We start from the raw sequence: 6,807 nt of genomic DNA, 5'->3' as shown, positions 1-6,807 counted from the left end.
GAATTGATGTAGTCCTGAGATAAGAACGTAAATGTGTACCGATAATCTAGACAAGTGAAAAATAGATTCCAGTGTTTTCTGCTTATTGGAATGTGAAAAAAAATTTCTTCTAGGTCAAGAGCTTCTTACTAAATACCTGGTATGTGTTGATTTACTCTGGGAAAAACATCCAAAAGAAATAGCAGCTGCCATTGGAATTAACAAATAGTCACTATGATAATCCACTATATATCCAGGATTTGGTATTGTTTTAATGGAAAACTTTTGCAGAATAAATTAAATTAGAAATAGAATGGTTTTGTTGTTGTTTTTTTTTTTTTTGGAGTGTGTACCATTTTCTGTCAGGTCATGTGTTGTAATTGGTCCCTGGTGTATTCTTGGATCTGGCTTTATTTGTTTTTTGTGGAATGAGGAGTGGTAGAGATGGAGAGTAGTATCATCATATCTCAGTTCTTTGGAGGTGCCATTTACATGGGCTGAGATGAGAACTGTGACCTCGGAGTCCTTCCACCGATGGCTCTATGGGCAGTCAGTAAGAGAGTTGGAACTTCCTCACAAGGTAGCTAACTAACACAGATAAACTCATTTCACGGCCTTCAAACAAGTTAAAATCCACAAAATATGAAGAAAAATGAGTAGCAGTGCATCAGGGAATTAAGCTGAGATGTTATACAGCCAGGATCCAAAAATTCAGAAGAAATATCCAGTCTGCACTAGCAGAACCCCAAGGGTGCTGCTTAGAACCCAAGACAAAATGTTTTGGAAACTCTAAGCTCGACTACAACTGATGCAGAACTACCTAACACCCTTTCCCCTATGTTTGCCAGAAGACTTCATTTCTCTTCATGTCTTCCACCTCTGCTGCTCTCTTATACCTCAGAATTCTTGCATGGGTTCATCTGCTTAACAGAAAGTTGACCTCAGAGGAAACTATTTGCAATAGAGACTGGGAAAGGTAGTTTTCATGTTTCCCGATTTTGATATTACAGCAAGACAAACTAAAAGTGAACAGAAACAGGTGTTGAATGACCCAGTCTACACTATTTACCACAGTTGGCTTTCTAGCCCAATCACCTTTCCATCACACTTTCCATCATTTTTAATTGAAAAGTATTTTAAAGTGCTCATGACTTGGGTCATTGATAGAAATCCTTAGTATTAGCCCATGTTGAAGACTGTAATTCTTAATGCACTACGTTTTTGTTTCAGACAAAAACAATCTAAGAGAGATGGTACTTTAGTAGGTTCTTGGAAGGTGCAGCCTGATTTAATAAGGCTTTTCCTCCTAATTGTAGCTCTGAGATAGCAGAGTGATAGAACACAAAATCCTTGAGGGGTAAAACCAAAGGAAATCTACAAACCCTACCATCCATACTTATCTGCCTCTAGTTAATGATTGGAGATTATATACTTGAGTTGGCAGACAGTAGAAAAAAATGAAGATTCATAAACCCGGTTTATTGACAAACTCTCGAGCATTATTAAAGACGAGCAAACAGATTTTAAAAATATCATGGACCCTTGAAAAAGTACCCCAAATCCAGGCAGAGAGAGCACTCTAATGGAATCATAGGGCACATATGAATCTAGAAAAAAAATCCAGAAGAATAAAATTCAAAAAGCTCTTTGTAATCATAAATAAAGGAAAATATAGCTTTTATGAAAAAAGAGTAAAATAATAAAGAGGCAAGCAACTGCGATAAATAAGAGAAAGGGAAGAAAAGGTAGATGAATGAGATAGGAAGAACTTCTAGGGTGCTAAAAATTTCATAATTAAAATCCATATATATTCATGTAAAAACCAGAATTGGTTCTACAGAAGATAGTATCAATAAATGTGAAGGATGAACTTGAGAAAAACTTTCCCCACAATACAGAAAAAATAATCAAAGATGGAAAAATTATGAGCGTAGTGAATTCTTATGATTTTATGTTGCCTTGACATCCATTTTAAATACGTTTAGCTTTCTCATATCAGAAGCAGGACTCAATCACGCTTGACACAGTTTTTAGTTCTACACCTCCCCCCAGTTCCTCAGTATGGTCTATCCAGGTATCTTCTTACACAACTGCCTCCTGGTGACCATTTCTCTATGGGACAGTCAGATCCCACCTGCTTGACTGGCCCTGCTGAGTGCCACAACCTGCATGGACTGTGAGACATGCTGCAGTGACCCCCTCTCAGTCATAGCGTGGAACTTATGCTTGTTTCTTTCAAATCTACCAATGAAAACTTCTCTCCAGAAGTGTGTTTGGACACTGTCCTGAACCTCAATAAAGGTGTTGACCCATGGATCCCTCATTCTCTTTCCCTGCCTGATCTCCCTGACCTCAGTGTGCAGCCTCTGGGCATGCCATGTGCCCCCCAACCTGTAGGTAATAAAATCAGTATTTCTATCTTGCATTTCTCCTAATTATTGAAGGGGTCTGCTCTGTTTTAAAGATTCTAAATCAAAACAGGCCAGGTGCAGTGGCACACGCATGTAGTCTCAGCTACTTGGGAGGCTGAGGCGGGAGGATCATTTGAGCCCAGGAGGTTGAGGCTGCAGTGAGCCATGATTGCGCCACTGCACTCTGGCCTGGGTGACAGAGCAAGACCCTGTTTAAATAAATAAATAAACAAATACAAACAATGAAATAATAGTACACATGTAAAGATGAAAAGGGACCCAACACAGAGATAATTGACTGGAACAAAAACCAGGGTAATTTAACAGAGGCAATAAAGATATGATGAGGTGGAGGTGGCAGTAGAGAGCAACTTTTCTGAGCTGGGCATACAGATGAAAAGATTTTATCGCATGATGCCAAGACAAAGGGACTACAGATATCCTGGCAAAATTTTCTAACTGGAAGAATAAAGCTAGCATTTATAATCATCTAGGGTGAGATACGGGAGAGGAAGGAGGGAAAAAAGATTGACTTCTCACAAAGAAAAAAAAAGCCTCATCTGAGACTTCTCAGATGCAATAGTAAATGCTGCTCTGAATTTTGTCCTGTCACTTTTTATTTTTTATTTTTAGAGACAGGGTCTCATTCTGTTGCCCAGGCTGAGTGCAGCGATGTGATCTGATCATAGCTCACTGCAACCTCGAGCTGCTGGGCTCAAGCGATTCTCCCACCTCAGCCTTCCGAGGAGCTGGACTACAGGCATGCACCGCCATACCTGGCTAATTTCTTTTTTCTTTTTTGAGACAGGGTCTCACTCTGTCACCAAGGCTGCAGTGCAGTGGCATGATCATGGCTCACTGCAGCCTTGACCTTCCAGGCTCAAGTGATCCTCCTACCTCAGTCTCCTGAGTAGCTAGGATCACAGGTATTGCACCACCACACTTGGCTAAAGTTTTTACTTTTTTAGTTTTTAAAATTAATTAATTAATTAATTAATTAATTAATTTATTTATTTTGTAGAGATAAGGCCTAACTATGTCACCCAGGCTGGTGTCAAACTCTGGGGCTCAAGTGATCCTCCCTGCTCAGACTCCCAAAGTGCTGAGATTATAGGTATGAGCCACTGCACCAGGCCTGATTTTGTCCTCTGTAATCACCCCCTTTTAAATGTGTCAAGACAAAATAAACACATGCTCACACATGGTTCATGCACCTGTTTGTGATATCTATCTGAAGGTAACCCATCTCTTTGAAGGATAGGTCTACATTAATCTCAAAAAGGGGGAGACAAGTAGCAAGAGAAGCATGGCAAAAGGGAGAAAAGTTGAACAATTGAAATAAATAAAAACACCCGTATACCTGATTTAGACACTGAATTCAAATGTCAAACATTTTCTCAAAAAAGAACATGTATATTTAAAAATGATAATATAATAAAATATTTAAAAATTTAATTATACAAATAAAGTCTAGCAGTGGGGACGAAGGGAAGAGTAGATGGAAACATAAAAATATAATTAAAATATTCTACTGCATAGAGAAGAAAGCAAAAATATACTGTTTTTGACTTAACTATGACAATGAAAAAAGGAATAGGATAAGAAGCATAGATTAAGTACAGTTTTGAAAAGCCTGAAACTGATTGTTGAAAACAAGATATGATGTATCTATCTATAAATTGATCTATCAATCATCTATCTTGCCAATCTCTCTATCCATTATGTATGAAAACACTGGTTATGATAAAAATGAAGGTCGTGTTTATTTGGCTAGAGAACAAAAATAAAACAAACAGCAAGAAAATTTAAAAACATGAAAGAGCAAGATAAAAAGATGTCTAAATAGTTCAGTTATATATGCTATTGGTTTAACTACCGTGTTAAAAGACAAAGCCTTTCACATTTTATTTTGTATAAATAAACATATCTAAAGCAAAGCTGCCTTTAAAAGAATGAAAGCATAAGTGTGGACACATAAATCATGAAAATGGAAACAAAATAAACCAAACTTCAGTATACTAAATAGTAAAAGATAAACAATTCAATGCAAACAGATTAAAGTGGGAGAACAAGGATTGTTTGATAGGTACAAGGTACAATTTTAAAAAAATTACAATGTAAATGGTTTCACATTGCATATGTTCTTCTGTACTTGCTTATTTTTGCTAAATAGGGTTTTTAGATTTATATCACTTGAAAAGTCTTACTCAAGGTCATTTATTTTTATTGCTGCATAAAATTCCACTATATAAGTATCCTATAATACTATATTATTTATGAATGTTCTAGCAAAGGTATAAAAATTTATGAGAAATATAAACCTAAGAATTAGTATAAAGGTTTTAATTGGGACGAATGAAGATGGATAGCCCGGGCAGAGATCACAAAGATGAGCTAACTGTTCAGTCAGTGTTTTGGTTTTCAAGTTGATTTGGTGGTAAACAGGCATCTGTGTGTTATTTTTATAATTTTGTATATTTCTTATTGTGAAATAAAAATTAAAAACAAAACAATCATTCATTTTGTCAGTATAACATCTATGACACTCTCTGTGCTAAAACAAATTGAATTAAAGTATGTAAAGCAAAAGATCTTAGCATTTCAACAGGAAATTGACAGAAACAGGATAGCATTGGGAAACTTTAAAATAGCTCTCTCAGCATGGTAATAAAGAAAACAGAGGATTTGAAAATTTACTAAATTACTAAATTTTAATGAAATACAAATAATTTGTTAAATTATATAAGCTATTCTAATAAATGCACATGAACTTCTGTCCTGTATACAAAAATGACTCTCCCATTGTTCATCGAATATATTTTTTAAATTAATGATATATTAGACAATAAAAAGGCAACATTTTTCCCAAACCAAAAATTATGCAGGCCACAGTTTGTGAACACTACTGTCATTAATTTCTAATTAGTCCATCATTTCATTGTTTAAATGTCTTATTTGACCTAGTAGTTATTAAGTGCTTGTTACTTGTTTTTTATTTCAAAGTAGTGTATTCTTTTTTTTCCCTTCAACTTTTATTTCAGATTCAGGGGCTACCTATACAGGTTTATTATCAGGGTATATTGTGTGATGCTGAGGTTTGGGGTATGAATGAGCCTGTCACTTGGATACTGAGTATAGTACTCAACAGTTTGTTTTTCAGCCCTTTCTCCCTCTCCCTCCTCTAGTAGTCCCCAGTGTCTATTGCTGCCATCTTTATGTCCATGAGTATCCAATGTTTAGCTCCCACTTGTGTGTGAGAAGACATGGTATTTGGTTTGCTGTTCTTGCATTACTTCGTTTAGGATAATGTCCAGCTGCATTCATGTTGTTGCAAACGACATAATTTCTTTCTCTTTTTATGGCTGCACAGTATTCTATGGTGTGTATATACCCAATATGGTGGATTATCTTCAATCACATTTTGGCTAAACAAGTTTTGAAATGGGGTAAGTCTTTTTCCCTCCAGTGTGTTATTCATTCATTATTGATATTAACTAGTATTTATAGACTCATTTATTATAGACTCAATCACTTTCTACTGTCAAATGGGAAATGAAAAAGACTCACTGATGTTTCTTGGTGTTGTGTATTGATGGTATAATTATTGGAAATTCCCTATACAGGGGACTATTGTCAAGGATCAGAGCTTCTTTTATCCTGCTCCTTTGCAGATGGATCACTTTTCTTATTCATTGCTGTTTTTTAGAATAGTTTTCCATTCAGAACAAAGGGTAGATTCAGTTGGGCAGCAAGGAGATTTGTCTAACAGGAGCAAAAAAGGAGATCTGAGAAAGGAAGAAGGGATTATCCAGACTATGATGGCCAGATGGAAAGCAGGGCCGGGCATCAGGCGATGAGGACAGCCCACAAGGAGACAGTTTGTGTCTATGAATGGTACAGTCCTACACTCATGAGGTCGACTTGTAAAACCATTTGAGTGTTTGATTCACACTGAGAGATGAAAACTCATTTTCTTGATTGTTTTTGTTAGGAAGGGTTCTAGAAGAAAATAGTTGACTGAGTTTCTTGAAGGGAGAGTGATGAAGAACGGAGAGAGCCTTGCAATTATCCTGCTTTGAGACTGCTGAATGCACACATTTTATTTCAGCCAGCGTTATGTGAAAAGATGAGGGTGTAAAAATAAGGATGAAATAAAAATAGGTGGAGATAAGTGCATTGCATTTCTAATTACCTATTGAGCAATAGTACATAATGAGAGAATTGATACTACTTAATGCAACAATGCAATTAGAAATATTTTATTGGGTTTTTGCAAGTAATATTTGATATTTGTGTTTTAGTGATTAAAAAATCATGAATTCCAGCAAGTACACAGTTGTACATTTTTGCAATTCATTATCATCGGTATAGGCAGAATGAGTTGCTATATTATTTACATGGGGCAGAACCGAATGGG

Source organism: Pongo abelii, chromosome 17 (assembly GCF_028885655.2).
Source record: "Pongo abelii isolate AG06213 chromosome 17, NHGRI_mPonAbe1-v2.0_pri, whole genome shotgun sequence".
Lineage (NCBI taxonomy): Eukaryota > Metazoa > Chordata > Mammalia > Primates > Hominidae > Pongo > Pongo abelii.
This window is presented reverse-complemented; position numbering follows the sequence as displayed.